Source organism: Drosophila pseudoobscura, chromosome X, assembly GCF_009870125.1.
Source record: "Drosophila pseudoobscura strain MV-25-SWS-2005 chromosome X, UCI_Dpse_MV25, whole genome shotgun sequence".
NCBI lineage: Eukaryota > Metazoa > Arthropoda > Insecta > Diptera > Drosophilidae > Drosophila > Drosophila pseudoobscura.
In genome coordinates, this window is record NC_046683.1 from 1,493,931 (window position 1) to 1,512,568 (window position 18,638).

The window sequence follows — 18,638 nt, forward strand, 5'->3', positions numbered from 1 at the left end:
CTTATTGGCCACAAGTTCTTCGAAATACTGGCTTTTTCTATACGCTATATCTCGGCTAAGCAGCGGTCGATCTGGGCGTGGCATGTCTTTTCGTGATCAGGATTGTCCTGCAAATCGACTGCCATCAGAAAAAAGGACATCCATTTTTTCACGATTTTCGCAAAAAATCATGATGGTTACATCATTAAATTTGCCAAAAATCGGCCTCATTTTCGAAGTCGAGATTTTGACGCCGCTCGACAGTATGAAGCCTCACGATCCTGGGACAGTTGATTCTTCACCGATCTGGCCCTAATTGTCTGAGATATAGCCCACCGAAGATTGGCGTATAATTGAAATACTGGTTTCTTCTGCAAGCTATATCTCTGCAAAAGGGCGGCCGATCTGGGCGAGGCACCGATCGACAGTGTGGATCCTCGCGATCCTGGGACAGTTGATCCTTCACCGATCTGGCCCTAATTGTCTGAGATATAGCCCACCGAAGATTGGCGTATAATTGAAATACTGGTTTCTTCTGCAAGCTATATCTCTGCAATAGGGCGGCCGATCTGGGCGAGGCACCGATCGACAGTGTGGATCCTCGCGATCCTGGGACAGTTGATCCTTCACCGATCTGGCCCTAATTGTCTGAGATATAGCCTACCGAAGATTGGCGTATAATTGAAATACTGGTTTCTTCTGCACGCTATATCTCTGCAATAAGGCGGCCGATCTGGGCGAGGCACCGATCGACAGTGTGGATCCTCGCGATCCTGGGACAGTTGATCCTTCACCGATCTGGCCCTAATTGTCTGAGATATAGCCTACCGAAGATTGGCGTATAATTGAAATACTGGTTTCTTCTGCAAGCTATATCTCTGCAATAAGGCGGCCGATCTGGGCGAGGCACCGATCGACAGTGTGGATCCTCGCGATCCTGGGACAGTTGATCCTTCACCGATCTGGCCCTAATTGTCTGAGATATAGCCTACCGAAGATTGGCGTATAATTGAAATACTGGTTTCTTCTGCAAGCTATATCTCTGCAATAGGGCGGCCGATCTGGGCGAGGCACCGATCGACAGTGTGGATCCTCGCGATCCTGGGACAGTTGATCCTTCACCGATCTGGCCCTAATTGTCTGAGATATAGCCTACCGAAGATTGGCGTATAATTGAAATACTGGTTTCTTCTGCACGCTATATCTCTGCAATAAGGCGGCCGATCTGGGCGAGGCACCGATCGACAGTGTGGATCCTCGCGATCCTGGGACAGTTGATCCTTCACCGATCTGGCCCTAATTGTCTGAGATATAGCCTACCGAAGATTGGCGTATAATTGAAATACTGGTTTCTTCTGCACGCTATATCTCTGCAATAAGGCGGCCGATCTGGGCGAGGCACCGATCGACAGTGTGGATCCTCGCGATCCTGGGACAGTTGATCCTTCACCGATCTGGCCCTAATTGTCTGAGATATAGCCCACCGAAGATTGGCGTATAATTGAAATACTGGTTTCTTCTGCACGCTATATCTCTGCAATAAGGCGGCCGATCTGGGCGAGGCACCGATCGATAGTGTGGATCCTCGCGATCCTGGGACAGTTGATCCTTCACCGATCTGGCCCTAATTGTCTGAGATATAGCCTACCGAAGATTGGCGTATAATTGAAATACTGGTTTCTTCTGCACGCTATATCTCTGCAATTGGGCGGCCGATCTGGGCGAGGCATGTCTTTCCGTGATCGGGAGAGTCCTGCCAATCGACTGAAGTCGGAATGAAGGATATCCATTTTTTCACGATTTTCGCAAAAAATCATGATGGTTACATCATTAAATTTGCCAAAAATCGGCCTCATTTTCGAAGTCGAGATTTTGACGCCGCTCGACAGTATGGAGCCTCACGATCCTGGGACAGTTGATCCTTCACCGATCTGGCCCTAATTGTCTGAGATATAGCCCACCGAAGATTGGCGTATAATTGAAATACTGGTTTCTTCTGCACGCTATATCTCTGCAATAAGGCGGCCGATCTGGGCGAGGCACCGATCGACAGTGTGGATCCTCGCGATCCTGGGACAGTTGATCCTTCACCGATCTGGCCCTAATTGTCTGAGATATACCCTACCGAAGATTGGCGTATAATTGAAATACTGGTTTCTTCTGCACGCTATATCTCTGCAATTGGGCGGCCGATCTGGGCGAGGCATGTCTTTCCGTGATCGGGAGAGTCCTGCCAATCGACTGAAGTCGGAATGAAGGATATCCATTTTTTCACGATTTTCGCAAAAAATCATGATGGTTACATCATTAAATTTGCCAAAAATCGGCCTCATTTTCGAAGTCGAGATTTTGACGCCGCTCGACAGTATGGAGCCTCACGATCCTGGGACAGTTGATCCTTCACCGATCTGGCCCTAATTGTCTGAGATATAGCCCACCGAAGATTGGCGTATAATTGAAATACTGGTTTCTTCTGCACGCTATATCTCTGCAATAAGGCGGCCGATCTGGGCGAGGCACCGATCGACAGTGTGGATCCTCGCGATCCTGGGACAGTTGATCCTTCACCGATCTGGCCCTAATTGTCTGAGATATACCCTACCGAAGATTGGCGTATAATTGAAATACTGGTTTCTTCTGCACGCTATATCTCTGCAATTGGGCGGCCGATCTGGGCGAGGCATGTCTTTCCGTGATCGGGAGAGTCCTGCCAATCGACTGAAGTCGGAATGAAGGATATCCATTTTTTCACGATTTTCGCAAAAAATCATGATGGTTACATCATTAAATTTGCCAAAAATCGGCCTCATTTTCGAAGTCGAGATTTTGACGCCGCTCGACAGTATGGAGCCTCACGATCCTGGGACAGTTGATCCTTCACCGATCTGGCCCTAATTGTCTGAGATATAGCCCACCGAAGATTGGCGTATAATTGAAATACTGGTTTCTTCTGCAAGCTATATCTCTGCAATAGGGCGGCCGCTCTGGGCGAGGCACCGATCGACAGTGTGGATCCTCGCGCTTCTAGAAGAGTTGGCCCTTCACCGATCTGGCCCTAATTGTCTGAGATATAGCCTACCGAAGATTGGCGTATAATTGAAATACTGGTTTCTTCTGCACGCTATATCTCTGCAATCCTCGCGCTTCTAGAAGAGTTGGCCGACAGTGTGGATCCTCGCGATCCTGGGACAGTTGATCCTTCACCGATCTGGCCCTAATTGTCTGAGATATAGCCCACCGAAGATTGGCGTATAATTGAAATACTGGTTTCTTCTGCACGCTATATCTCTGCAATAAGGCGGCCGATCTGGGCGAGGCACCGATCGACAGTGTGGATCCTCGCTATCCTGGGACAGTTGATCCTTCACCGATCTGGCCCTAATTGTCTGAGATATAGCCTACCGAAGATTGGCGTATAATTGAAATACTGGTTTCTTCTGCAAGCTATATCTCTGCAATAGGGCGGCCGATCTGGGCGAGGCACCGATCGACAGTGTGGATCCTCGCGATCCTGGGACAGTTGATCCTTCACCGATCTGGCCCTAATTGTCTGAGATATAGCCCACCGAAGATTGGCGTATAATTGAAATACTGGTTTCTTCTGCACGCTATATCTCTGCAAAAAGGCGGCCGATCTGGGCGAGGCACCGATCGACAGTGTGGATCCTCGCGATCCTGGGACAGTTGATCCTTCACCGATCTGGCCCTAATTGTCTGAGATATAGCCTACCGAAGATTGGCGTATAATTTAAATACTGGTTTCTTCTGCAAGCTATATCTCTGCAATAGGGCGGCCGATCTGGGCGAGGCACCGATCGACAGTGTGGATCCTCGCGATCCTGGGACAGTTGATCCTTCACCGATCTGGCCCTAATTGTCTGAGATATAGCCCACCGAAGATTGGCGTATAATTGAAATACTGGTTTCTTCTGCACGCTATATCTCTGCAATAAGGCGGCCGATCTGGGCGAGGCACCGATCGACAGTGTGGATCCTCGCGATCCTGGGACAGTTGATCCTTCACCGATCTGGCCCTAATTGTCTGAGATATAGCCTACCGAAGATTGGCGTATAATTGAAATACTGGTTTCTTCTGCACGCTATATCTCTGCAATTGGGCGGCCGATCTGGGCGAGGCATGTCTTTCCGTGATCGGGAGAGTCCTGCCAATCGACTGAAGTCGGAATGAAGGATATCCATTTTTTCACGATTTTCGCAAAAAATCATGATGGTTACATCATTAAATTTGCCAAAAATCGGCCTCATTTTCGAAGTCGAGATTTTGACGCCGCTCGACAGTATGGAGCCTCACGATCCTGGGACAGTTGATCCTTCACCGATCTGGCCCTAATTGTCTGAGATATAGCCTACCGAAGATTGGCGTATAATTGAAATACTGGTTTCTTCTGCACGCTATATCTCTGCAATTGGGCGGCCGATCTGGGCGAGGCATGTCTTTCCGTGATCGGGAGAGTCCTGCCAATCGACTGAAGTCGGAATGAAGGATATCCATTTTTTCACGATTTTCGCAAAAAATCATGATGGTTACATCATTAAATTTGCCAAAAATCGGCCTCATTTTCGAAGTCGAGATTTTGACGCCGCTCGACAGTATGGAGCCTCACGATCCTGGGACAGTTGATCCTTCACCGATCTGGCCCTAATTGTCTGAGATATAGCCCACCGAAGATTGGCGTATAATTGAAATACTGGTTTCATCTGCAAGCTATATCTCTGCAATAGGGCGGCCGCTCTGGGCGAGGCACCGATCGACAGTGTGGATCCTCGCGCTTCTAGAAGAGTTGGCCCTTCACCGATCTGGCCCTAATTGTCTGAGATATAGCCTACCGAAGATTGGCGTATAATTGAAATACTGGTTTCTTCTGCACGCTATATCTCTGCAATCCTCGCGCTTCTAGAAGAGTTGGCCCTTCACCGATCTGGCCCTAATTGTCTGAGATATAGCCCACCGAAGATTGGCGTATAATTGAAATACTGGTTTCTTCTGCACGCTATATCTCTGCAATAGGGCGGCCGATCTGGGCGAGGCACCGATCGACAGTGTGGATCCTCGCGATCCTGGGACAGTTGATCCTTCACCGATCTGGCCCTAATTGTCTGAGATATAGCCTACCGAAGATTGGCGTATAATTGAAATACTGGTTTCTTCTGCACGCTATATCTCTGCAATAGGGCGGCCGATCTGGGCGAGGCACCGATCGACAGTGTGGATCCTCGCGATCCTGGGACAGTTGATCCTTCACCGATCTGGCCCTAATTGTCTGAGATATAGCCTACCGAAGATTGGCGTATAATTGAAATACTGGTTTCTTCTGCACCCTATATCTCTGCAATATGGCGGCCGATCTGGGCTAGGCATGTCTTTCCGTGATCGGGAGAGTCCTGCCAATCGACTGAAGTCGGAATGAAGGATATCCATTTTTTCACGATTTTCGCAAAAAATCATGATGGTTACATCATTAAATTTGCCAAAAATCGGCCTCATTTTCGAAGTCGAGATTTTGACGCCGCTCGACAGTATGGAGCCTCACGATCCTGGGACAGTTGATCCTTCACCGATCTGGCCCTAATTGTCTGAGATATAGCCCACCGAAGATTGGCGTATAATTGAAATACTGGTTTCTTCTGCAAGCTATATCTCTGCAATAGGGCGGCCGATCTGGGCGAGGCACCGATCGACAGTGTGGATCCTCGCGATCCTGGGACAGTTGATCCTTCACCGATCTGGCCCTAATTGTCTGAGATATAGCCCACCGAAGATTGGCGTATAATTGAAATACTGGTTTCTTCTGCACGCTATATCTCTGCAATAAGGCGGCCGATCTGGGCGAGGCACCGATCGACAGTGTGGATCCTCGCGATCCTGGGACAGTTGATCCTTCACCGATCTGGCCCTAATTGTCTGAGATATAGCCTACCGAAGATTGGCGTATAATTGAAATACTGGTTTCTTCTGCACGCTATATCTCTGCAATTGGGCGGCCGATCTGGGCGAGGCATGTCTTTCCGTGATCGGGAGAGTCCTGCCAATCGACTGAAGTCGGAATGAAGGATATCCATTTTTTCACGATTTTCGCAAAAAATCATGATGGTTACATCATTAAATTTGCCAAAAATCGGCCTCATTTTCGAAGTCGAGATTTTGACGCCGCTCGACAGTATGGAGCCTCACGATCCTGGGACAGTTGATCCTTCACCGATCTGGCCCTAATTGTCTGAGATATAGCCCACCGAAGATTGGCGTATAATTGAAATACTGGTTTCTTCTGCAAGCTATATCTCTGCAATAGGGCGGCCGCTCTGGGCGAGGCACCGATCGACAGTGTGGATCCTCACGCTTCTAGAAGAGTTGGCCCTTCACCGATCTGGCCCTAATTGTCTGAGATATAGCCTACCGAAGATTGGCGTATAATTGAAATACTGGTTTCTTCTGCACGCTATATCTCTGCAATCCTCGCGCTTCTAAAAGAGTTGGCCGACAGTGTGGATCCTCGCGATCCTGGGACAGTTGATCCTTCACCGATCTGGCCCTAATTGTCTGAGATATAGCCCACCGAAGATTGGCGTATAATTGAAATACTGGTTTCTTCTGCACGCTATATCTCTGCAATTGGGCGGCCGATCTGGGCGAGGCATGTCTTTCCGTGATCGGGAGAGTCCTGCCAATCGACTGAAGTCGGAATGAAGGATATCCATTTTTTCACGATTTTCGCAAAAAATCATGATGGTTACATCATTAAATTTGCCAAAAATCGGCCTCATTTTCGAAGTCGAGATTTTGACGCCGCTCGACAGTATGGAGCCTCACGATCCTGGGACAGTTGATCCTTCACCGATCTGGCCCTAATTGTCTGAGATATAGCCCACCGAAGATTGGCGTATAATTGAAATACTGGTTTCTTCTGCAAGCTATATCTCTGCAATAGGGCGGCCGCTCTGGGCGAGGCACCGATCGACAGTGTGGATCCTCGCGCTTCTAGAAGAGTTGGCCCTTCACCGATCTGGCCCTAATTGTCTGAGATATAGCCTACCGAAGATTGGCGTATAATTGAAATACTGGTTTCTTCTGCACGCTATATCTCTGCAATCCTCGCGCTTCTAGAAGTGTTGGCCGACAGTGTGGATCCTCGCGATCCTGGGACAGTTGATCCTTCACCGATCTGGCCCTAATTGTCTGAGATATAGCCCACCGAAGATTGGCGTATAATTGAAATACTGGTTTCTTCTGCACGCTATATCTCTGCAATAGGGCGGCCGATCTGGGCGAGGCACCGATCGACAGTGTGGATCCTCGCGATCCTGGGACAGTTGATCCTTCACCGATCTGGCCCTAATTGTCTGAGATATAGCCTACCGAAGATTGGCGTATAATTGAAATACTGGTTTCTTCTGCAAGCTATATCTCTGCAATAGGGCGGCCGATCTGGGCGAGGCACCGATCGACAGTGTGGATCCTCGCGATCCTGGGACAGTTGATCCTTCACCGATCTGGCCCTAATTGTCTGAGATATAGCCCACCGAAGATTGGCGTATAATTGAAATACTGGTTTCTTCTGCACGCTATATCTCTGCAATAAGGCGGCCGATCTGGGCGAGGCACCGATCGACAGTGTGGATCCTCGCGATCCTGGGACAGTTGATCCTTCACCGATCTGGCCCTAATTGTCTGAGATATACCCTACCGAAGATTGGCGTATAATTGAAATACTGGTTTCTTCTGCACGCTATATCTCTGCAATTGGGCGGCCGATCTGGGCGAGGCATGTCTTTCCGTGATCGGGAGAGTCCTGCCAATCGACTGAAGTCGGAATGAAGGATATCCATTTTTTCACGATTTTCGCAAAAAATCATGATGGTTACATCATTAAATTTGCCAAAAATCGGGCTCATTTTCGAAGTCGAGATTTTGACGCCGCTCGACAGTATGGAGCCTCACGATCCTGGGACAGTTGATCCTTCACCGATCTGGCCCTAATTGTCTGAGATATAGCCCACCGAAGATTGGCGTATAATTGAAATACTGGTTTCTTCTGCACGCTATATCTCTGCAATCCTCGCGCTTCTAGAAGAGTTGGCCGACAGTGTGGATCCTCGCGATCCTGGGACAGTTGATCCTTCACCGATCTGGCCCTAATTGTCTGAGATATAGCCCACCGAAGATTGGCGTATAATTGAAATACTGGTTTCTTCTGCACGCTATATCTCTGCAATAAGGCGGCCGATCTGGGCGAGGCACCGATCGACAGTGTGGATCCTCGCGATCCTGGGACAGTTGATCCTTCACCGATCTGGCCCTAATTGTCTGAGATATACCCTACCGAAGATTGGCGTATAATTGAAATACTGGTTTCTTCTGCACGCTATATCTCTGCAATTGGGCGGCCGATCTGGGCGAGGCATGTCTTTCCGTGATCGGGAGAGTCCTGCCAATCGACTGAAGTCGGAATGAAGGATATCCATTTTTTCACGATTTTCGCAAAAAATCATGATGGTTACATCATTAAATTTGCCAAAAATCGGCCTCATTTTCGAAGTCGAGATTTTGACGCCGCTCGACAGTATGGAGCCTCACGATCCTGGGACAGTTGATCCTTCACCGATCTGGCCCTAATTGTCTGAGATATAGCCCACCGAAGATTGGCGTATAATTGAAATACTGGTTTCTTCTGCACGCTATATCTCTGCAATAAGGCGGCCGATCTGGGCGAGGCACCGATCGACAGTGTGGATCCTCGCGATCCTGGGACAGTTGATCCTTCACCGATCTGGCCCTAATTGTCTGAGATATACCCTACCGAAGATTGGCGTATAATTGAAATACTGGTTTCTTCTGCAAGCTATATCTCTGCAATAAGGCGGCCGATCTGGGCGAGGCACCGATCGACAGTGTGGATCCTCGCGATCCTGGGACAGTTGATCCTTCACCGATCTGGCCCTAATTGTCTGAGATATAGCCTACCGAAGATTGGCGTATAATTGAAATACTGGTTTCTTCTGCACGCTATATCTCTGCAATTGGGCGGCCGATCTGGGCGAGGCATGTCTTTCCGTGATCGGGAGAGTCCTGCCAATCGACTGAAGTCGGAATGAAGGATATCCATTTTTTCACGATTTTCGCAAAAAATCATGATGGTTACATCATTAAATTTGCCAAAAATCGGCCTCATTTTCGAAGTCGAGATTTTGACGCCGCTCGACAGTATGGAGCCTCACGATCCTGGGACAGTTGATCCTTCACCGATCTGGCCCTAATTGTCTGAGATATAGCCCACCGAAGATTGGCGTATAATTGAAATACTGGTTTCTTCTGCACGCTATATCTCTGCAATAAGGCGGCCGATCTGGGCGAGGCACCGATCGACAGTGTGGATCCTCGCGATCCTGGGACAGTTGATCCTTCACCGATCTGGCCCTAATTGTCTGAGATATACCCTACCGAAGATTGGCGTATAATTGAAATACTGGTTTCTTCTGCACGCTATATCTCTGCAATAAGGCGGCCGATCTGGGCGAGGCACCGATCGACAGTGTGGATCCTCGCGATCCTGGGACAGTTGATCCTTCACCGATCTGGCCCTAATTGTCTGAGATATACCCTACCGAAGATTGGCGTATAATTGAAATACTGGTTTCTTCTGCACGCTATATCTCTGCAATTGGGCGGCCGATCTGGGCGAGGCATGTCTTTCCGTGATCGGGAGAGTCCTGCCAATCGACTGAAGTCGGAATGAAGGATATCCATTTTTTCACGATTTTCGCAAAAAATCATGATGGTTACATCATTAAATTTGCCAAAAATCGGCCTCATTTTCGAAGTCGAGATTTTGACGCCGCTCGACAGTATGGAGCCTCACGATCCTGGGACAGTTGATCCTTCACCGATCTGGCCCTAATTGTCTGAGATATAGCCTACCGAAGATTGGCGTATAATTGAAATACTGGTTTCTTCTGCACGCTATATCTCTGCAATTGGGCGGCCGATCTGGGCTAGGCATGTCTTTCCGTGATCGGGAGAGTCCTGCCAATCGACTGAAGTCGGAATGAAGGATATCCATTTTTTCACGATTTTCGCAAAAAATCATGATGGTTACATCATTAAATTTGCCAAAAATCGGCCTCATTTTCGAAGTCGAGATTTTGACGCCGCTCGACAGTATGGAGCCTCACGATCCTGGGACAGTTGATCCTTCACCGATCTGGCCCTAATTGTCTGAGATATAGCCCACCGAAGATTGGCGTATAATTGAAATACTGGTTTCTTCTGCACGCTATATCTCTGCAATAAGGCGGCCGATCTGGGCGAGGCACCGATCGACAGTGTGGATCCTCGCGATCCTGGGACAGTTGATCCTTCACCGATCTGGCCCTAATTGTCTGAGATATAGCCCACCGAAGATTGGCGTATAATTGAAATACTGGTTTCTTCTGCACGCTATATCTCTGCAATCCTCGCGCTTCTAGAAGAGTTGGCCGACAGTGTGGATCCTCGCGATCCTGGGACAGTTGATCCTTCACCGATCTGGCCCTAATTGTCTGAGATATAGCCCACCGAAGATTGGCGTATAATTGAAATACTGGTTTCTTCTGCACGCTATATCTCTGCAATAAGGCGGCCGATCTGGGCGAGGCACCGATCGACAGTGTGGATCCTCGCGATCCTGGGACAGTTGATCCTTCACCGATCTGGCCCTAATTGTCTGAGATATAGCCTACCGAAGATTGGCGTATAATTGAAATACTGGTTTCTTCTGCACGCTATATCTCTGCAATTGGGCGGCCGATCTGGGCGAGGCATGTCTTTCCGTGATCGGGAGAGTCCTGCCAATCGACTGAAGTCGGAATGAAGGATATCCATTTTTTCACGATTTTCGCAAAAAATCATGATGGTTACATCATTAAATTTGCCAAAAATCGGCCTCATTTTCGAAGTCGAGATTTTGACGCCGCTCGACAGTATGGAGCCTCACGATCCTGGGACAGTTGATCCTTCACCGATCTGGCCCTAATTGTCTGAGATATAGCCCACCGAAGATTGGCGTATAATTGAAATACTGGTTTCTTCTGCACGCTATATCTCTGCAATAAGGCGGCCGATCTGGGCGAGGCACCGATCGATAGTGTGGATCCTCGCGATCCTGGGACAGTTGATCCTTCACCGATCTGGCCCTAATTGTCTGAGATATAGCCTACCGAAGATTGGCGTATAATTGAAATACTGGTTTCTTCTGCACGCTATATCTCTGCAATTGGGCGGCCGATCTGGGCGAGGCATGTCTTTCCGTGATCGGGAGAGTCCTGCCAATCGACTGAAGTCGGAATGAAGGATATCCATTTTTTCACGATTTTCGCAAAAAATCATGATGGTTACATCATTAAATTTGCCAAAAATCGGCCTCATTTTCGAAGTCGAGATTTTGACGCCGCTCGACAGTATGGAGCCTCACGATCCTGGGACAGTTGATCCTTCACCGATCTGGCCCTAATTGTCTGAGATATAGCCCACCGAAGATTGGCGTATAATTGAAATACTGGTTTCTTCTGCACGCTATATCTCTGCAATAAGGCGGCCGATCTGGGCGAGGCACCGATCGACAGTGTGGATCCTCGCGATCCTGGGACAGTTGATCCTTCACCGATCTGGCCCTAATTGTCTGAGATATAGCCTACCGAAGATTGGCGTATAATTGAAATACTGGTTTCTTCTGCACGCTATATCTCTGCAATTGGGCGGCCGATCTGGGCGAGGCATGTCTTTCCGTGATCGGGAGAGTCCTGCCAATCGACTGAAGTCGGAATGAAGGATATCCATTTTTTCACGATTTTCGCAAAAAATCATGATGGTTACATCATTAAATTTGCCAAAAATCGGCCTCATTTTCGAAGTCGAGATTTTGACGCCGCTCGACAGTATGGAGCCTCACGATCCTGGGACAGTTGATCCTTCACCGATCTGGCCCTAATTGTCTGAGATATAGCCCACCGAAGATTGGCGTATAATTGAAATACTGGTTTCTTCTGCACGCTATATCTCTGCAATCCTCGCGCTTCTAGAAGAGTTGGCCGACAGTGTGGATCCTCGCGATCCTGGGACAGTTGATCCTTCACCGATCTGGCCCTAATTGTCTGAGATATAGCCCACCGAAGATTGGCGTATAATTGAAATACTGGTTTCTTCTGCACGCTATATCTCTGCAATAAGGCGGCCGATCTGGGCGAGGCACCGATCGACAGTGTGGATCCTCGCGATCCTGGGACAGTTGATCCTTCACCGATCTGGCCCTAATTGTCTGAGATATAGCCTACCGAAGATTGGCGTATAATTGAAATACTGGTTTCTTCTGCACGCTATATCTCTGCAATTGGGCGGCCGATCTGGGCTAGGCATGTCTTTCCGTGATCGGGAGAGTCCTGCCAATCGACTGAAGTCGGAATGAAGGATATCCATTTTTTCACGATTTTCGCAAAAAATCATGATGGTTACATCATTAAATTTGCCAAAAATCGGCCTCATTTTCGAAGTCGAGATTTTGACGCCGCTCGACAGTATGGAGCCTCACGATCCTGGGACAGTTGATCCTTCACCGATCTGGCCCTAATTGTCTGAGATATAGCCCACCGAAGATTGGCGTATAATTGAAATACTGGTTTCTTCTGCACGCTATATCTCTGCAATCCTCGCGCTTCTAGAAGAGTTGGCCGACAGTGTGGATCCTCGCGATCCTGGGACAGTTGATCCTTCACCGATCTGGCCCTAATTGTCTGAGATATAGCCCACCGAAGATTGGCGTATAATTGAAATACTGGTTTCTTCTGCACGCTATATCTCTGCAATAAGGCGGCCGATCTGGGCGAGGCACCGATCGACAGTGTGGATCCTCGCGATCCTGGGACAGTTGATCCTTCACCGATCTGGCCCTAATTGTCTGAGATATAGCCTACCGAAGATTGGCGTATAATTGAAATACTGGTTTCTTCTGCACGCTATATCTCTGCAATTGGGCGGCCGATCTGGGCGAGGCATGTCTTTCCGTGATCGGGAGAGTCCTGCCAATCGACTGAAGTCGGAATGAAGGATATCCATTTTTTCACGATTTTCGCAAAAAATCATGATGGTTACATCATTAAATTTGCCAAAAATCGGCCTCATTTTCGAAGTCGAGATTTTGACGCCGCTCGACAGTATGGAGCCTCACGATCCTGGGACAGTTGATCCTTCACCGATCTGGCCCTAATTGTCTGAGATATAGCCCACCGAAGATTGGCGTATAATTGAAATACTGGTTTCTTCTGCACGCTATATCTCTGCAATAAGGCGGCCGATCTGGGCGAGGCACCGATCGACAGTGTGGATCCTCGCGATCCTGGGACAGTTGATCCTTCACCGATCTGGCCCTAATTGTCTGAGATATACCCTACCGAAGATTGGCGTATAATTGAAATACTGGTTTCTTCTGCACGCTATATCTCTGCAATTGGGCGGCCGATCTGGGCGAGGCATGTCTTTCCGTGATCGGGAGAGTCCTGCCAATCGACTGAAGTCGGAATGAAGGATATCCATTTTTTCACGATTTTCGCAAAAAATCATGATGGTTACATCATTAAATTTGCCAAAAATCGGCCTCATTTTCGAAGTCGAGATTTTGACGCCGCTCGACAGTATGGAGCCTCACGATCCTGGGACAGTTGATCCTTCACCGATCTGGCCCTAATTGTCTGAGATATAGCCTACCGAAGATTGGCGTATAATTGAAATACTGGTTTCTTCTGCACGCTATATCTCTGCAATTGGGCGGCCGATCTGGGCTAGGCATGTCTTTCCGTGATCGGGAGAGTCCTGCCAATCGACTGAAGTCGGAATGAAGGATATCCATTTTTTCACGATTTTCGCAAAAAATCATGATGGTTGCATCATTAAATTTGCCAAAAATCGGCCTCATTTTCGAAGTCGAGATTTTGACGCCGCTCGACAGTATGGAGCCTCACGATCCTGGGACAGTTGATCCTTCACCGATCTGGCCCTAATTGTCTGAGATATAGCCCACCGAAGATTGGCGTATAATTGAAATACTGGTTTCTTCTGCACGCTATATCTCTGCAATAAGGCGGCCGATCTGGGCGAGGCACCGATCGACAGTGTGGATCCTCGCGATCCTGGGACAGTTGATCCTTCACCGATCTGGCCCTAATTGTCTGAGATATAGCCCACCGAAGATTGGCGTATAATTGAAATACTGGTTTCTTCTGCACGCTATATCTCTGCAATTGGGCGGCCGATCTGGGCGAGGCACCGATCGACAGTGTGGATCCTCGCGATCCTGGGACAGTTGATCCTTCACCGATCTGGCATTAATTGTCTGAGATATACCCTACCGAAGATTGGCGTATAATTGAAATACTGGTTTCTTCTGCACCCTATATCTCTGCAATATGGCGGCCGATCTGGGCGAGGCACCGATCGACAGTGTGGATCCTTGCGATCCTGGGACAGTTGATCCTTCACCGATCTGGCCCTAATTGTCTGAGATATACCCTACCGAAGATTGGCGTATAATTGAAATACTGGTTTCTTCTGCACGCTATATCTGTGCAATAGGGCGGCCGATCTGGGCGAGGCACCGATCGACAGTGTGGATCCTCGCGATCCTGGGACAGTTGATCCTTCACCGATCTGGCCCTAATTGTCTGAGATATACCCTACCGAAGATTGGCGTATAATTGAAATACTGGTTTCTTCTGCACGCTATATCTCTGCAATAAGGCGGCCGATCTGGGCGAGGCACCGATCGACAGTGTGGATCCTCGCGATCCTGGGACAGTTGATCCTTCACCGATCTGGCCCTAATTGTCTGAGATATAGCCTACCGAAGATTGGCGTATAATTGAAATACTGGTTTCTTCTGCACGCTATATCTCTGCAATAAGGCGGCCGATCTGGGCGAGGCACCGATCGACAGTGTGGATCCTCGCGATCCTGGGACAGTTGATCCTTCACCGATCTGGCCCTAATTGTCTGAGATATACCCTACCGAAGATTGGCGTATAATTGAAATTCTGGTTTCTTCTGCACGCTATATCTGTGCAATAGGGCGGCCGATCTGGGCGAGGCACCGATCGACAGTGTGGATCCTCGCGATCCTGGGACAGTTGATCCTTCACCGATCTGGCCCTAATTGTCTGAGATATACCCTACCGAAGATTGGCGTATAATTGAAATACTGGTTTCTTCTGCACGCTATATCTCTGCAATAAGGCGGCCGATCTGGGCGAGGCACCGATCGATAGTGTGGATCCTCGCGATCCTGGGACAGTTGATCCTTCACCGATCTGGCCCTAATTGTCTGAGATATAGCCTACCGAAGATTGGCGTATAATTGAAATACTGGTTTCTTCTGCAAGCTATATCTCTGCAATAGGGCGGCCGATCTGGGCGAGGCACCGATCGACAGTGTGGATCCTTGCGATCCTGGGACAGTTGATCCTTCACCGATCTGGCCCTAATTGTCTGAGATATACCCTACCGAAGATTGGCGTATAATTGAAATACTGGTTTCTTCTGCACGCTATATCTCTGCAATTGGGCGGCCGATCTGGGCTAGGCATGTCTTTCCGTGATCGGGAGAGTCCTGCCAATCGACTGAAGTCGGAATGAAGGATATCCATTTTTTCACGATTTTCGCAAAAAATCATGATGGTTCCATCATTAAATTAGCCAAAAATCGGCCTCATTTTCGAAGTCGAGATTTTGACGCCGCTCGACAGTATGGAGCCTCACGATCCTGGGACAGTTGATCCTTCACCGATCTGGCCCTAATTGTCTGAGATATAGCCTACCGAAGATTGGCGTATAATTGAAATACTGGTTTCTTCTGCAAGCTATATCTCTGCAATAGGGCGGCCGATCTGGGCGAGGCACCGATCGACAGTGTGGATCCTCGCGATCCTGGGACAGTTGATCCTTCACCGATCTGGCCCTAATTGTCTGAGATATAGCCCACCGAAGATTGGCGTATAATTGAAATACTGGTTTCTTCTGCACGCTATATCTCTGCAATTAGGCGGCCGATCTGGGCGAGGCACCGATCGACAGTGTGGATTCTCGCGATCCTAGAAGAGTTGGCCCTTCACCGATCTGGCTCTAATTGTCTGAGATATAGCTAGGCGAAGATTTGCATTTCTTTGAAATACTGGTTTTTTCTATACGCTATTTCTCTTGCAGCCACTGGCTGTCCTGCTGCGGGCCACAGCCACGATTCGACTGCTGTGTCGCTGAGTCGTCAAGGTGGCGTCCCGTCCGCTGCAGCAGCGACCAGAGATCGACATCAGCATCGATCAGCAATCAAATGCTGGCCTACAGCTTTAAGACGCGTAAGTAAATCATTATATATGTAATTGTGGATACATTTTAAAATATATGTATGTATGTATGTATCTTCCTTCACAGAGGACGTATGTACCCTACGCTTTGCCACAAACCGAGGCGAATCCGATTTCCCCCCGCCAGACGAAGTCCTAGCAAAGTATCCCAGCCAGACAGAATCGTGTCCTGGTAGGACCGAGGAGCACCCCTTGCAAGATCGAACATAAGAAGCCATCGTCATCCCACGCCCTGGCCATCGACAACAAGGACTTTGACCATAACGACCAAGGGAAGAGCTAAGCGGGCTACTACCATATAGATATATCTCGTTGTTGTTAGGTTTAAGGATATACGCGTCCCATATATTTAAACAGTAGACACAAATGTTTTCCACTTGTTTATCTATTTATACTAAGCTAAGTTATGATGAATAAAACTATTGAAAAATCATCCTTGCTCTTCTTTGAATGGGGGAAAGTATCCCGATTTCAGAAAGGCGTGGCACGCGCAGATCGGTTCACAGTAAGCGGAGAGGAATAAATATTTTTGATTGGGAAAATGTCCTTGATCCTTGATAAGGACTCCATCAAATCAGGGACATTTTCCTAATCACAGGAAGCCGTCGCACGCCCAGATCGGGCCACAAATAGCCGAGAAAACTATATATGCATGGTTGGGGTTGTTGGAGTCCTTACTAAAGGATCAAGGAGATTTTTCTAATCACGGCGGGCCATGGCACGCCTCGATCGGGCCCCAAATAAGAGAGAAAACAAGATATTTATGTCTTGACCAGATATCCTTTATCCTTGTTCCTAGGTAAGGACTCCATAAAATCAGGGACATTTTGTCGATTACAGGAAGCCATTGCACGCCCAGATCGTCCTATAAATAGACGAGAAAACTATGTATGTATGGTTGGGATTGTTAGAGTCCTTGGCAAAGGTTCAAGGACATTTTTCTAATCACAGGAAGCCGTCGCATGTCCCGATCGGGCCTCAAATAACGGAGAAACAAAACTGGCTTTGAAAATGTAGTTTAAGAAATCACCGATGGGGTCGCCACCGTACAAAAAAAGAAGAGTCGCGTCAAATGGCTGGGATACCAGGCGAACAGAAATCAGTAGAAGGTAACTGAATTTTTTTAATTTATGGATTCCCATAAGTATGCAACACTTTTTTTGCATTTGCTACAGTTGCATACTTTTGGAGGAAAATTAAAAAAAAAATGCAGTTACCTTCTGCTGATTTCTGTTCGCCTGGTATCCCAGCCATTTGACGCGACTCTTTTTTTTGTTATTTCTTAAACTACATTTTTAAAGCCAGTTCTGTCTTCTCCGTTATTTGTGGACCGATCTGGGCGTGCGACGGCTTCCTGTGATCGACAAAATGTCCCTGATTTGATGGAGTCCTTATCAAGGATCAAGGACATTTTCGCAATCAAAAATATTTAGTCTTCTCCGCTAACTGTGAACCGATCTGTGCGTGCCACGCCTTTTTGAAATCGGGATACTTACCCCCATTCAAAGAAGAGCAAGGATGATTTTTCAATAGTTTTATTCATCATAACTTAGCTTAGTATAAATAGATAAACAAGTGGAAAACATTTGTGTCTACTGTTTAAATATATGGGACGCGTATATCCTTAAACCTAACAACAACGAGATATATCTATATGGTAGTATGGTCAAAGCCCTTGTTGTCGATGGCCAGGGCGAGGGATGACGATGCTTCTTATGTTCGATCTTGCAAAGGGTGCTCCTCGGTCCTACCAGGACACGATTCTGTCTGGCTGGGATACTTTGCTAGGACTTCGTCTGGCGGGGGGAAATCGGATTCGCCTCGGTTTGTGGCAAAGCGTAGGGTACATACGTCCTCTGTGAAGGAAGATACATACATACATACATATATTTTAAAATGTATCCACAATTACATATATAATGATTTACTTACGCGTCTTAAAGCTGTAGGCCAGCTTTTGATTGCTTATCGATGCTGATGTCGATCTCTGGTCGCTGCTGCAGCGGACGGGACGCCACCTTGACGACTCAGCGACACAGCAGTGGAATGGTGGCTGTGGCCCGCAGCAGGATAGCCAGTGGCTGCAAGAGATATAGCGTATAGAAAATACCAGTATTTCAAAGATATGCAAATCTTCGCAGAGCTATATCTCAGACAATTAGGGCCAGATCGGTGAAGGATCAACTGTCCCAGGATCGTGAGGCTCCATACTGTCGAGCGGCGTCAAAATCTCGACTTCGAAAATGAGGCCGATTTTTGGCAAA

At 48.0% G+C, this 18,638-nt stretch overlaps 1 long non-coding RNA gene across 1 annotated transcript; it reads left to right on the forward strand.

The window, feature by feature from the left end:
* The first annotated feature begins 16,247 nt into the window (after positions 1-16,247).
* Positions 16,248-16,807, forward strand: LOC117184949 (uncharacterized). The gene is made up of 2 exons (XR_004470424.1): positions 16,248-16,365; positions 16,442-16,807. It is a non-coding gene; the product is annotated as an uncharacterized lncRNA (long non-coding RNA).
* Positions 16,808-18,638: the final 1,831 nt, after the last annotated feature.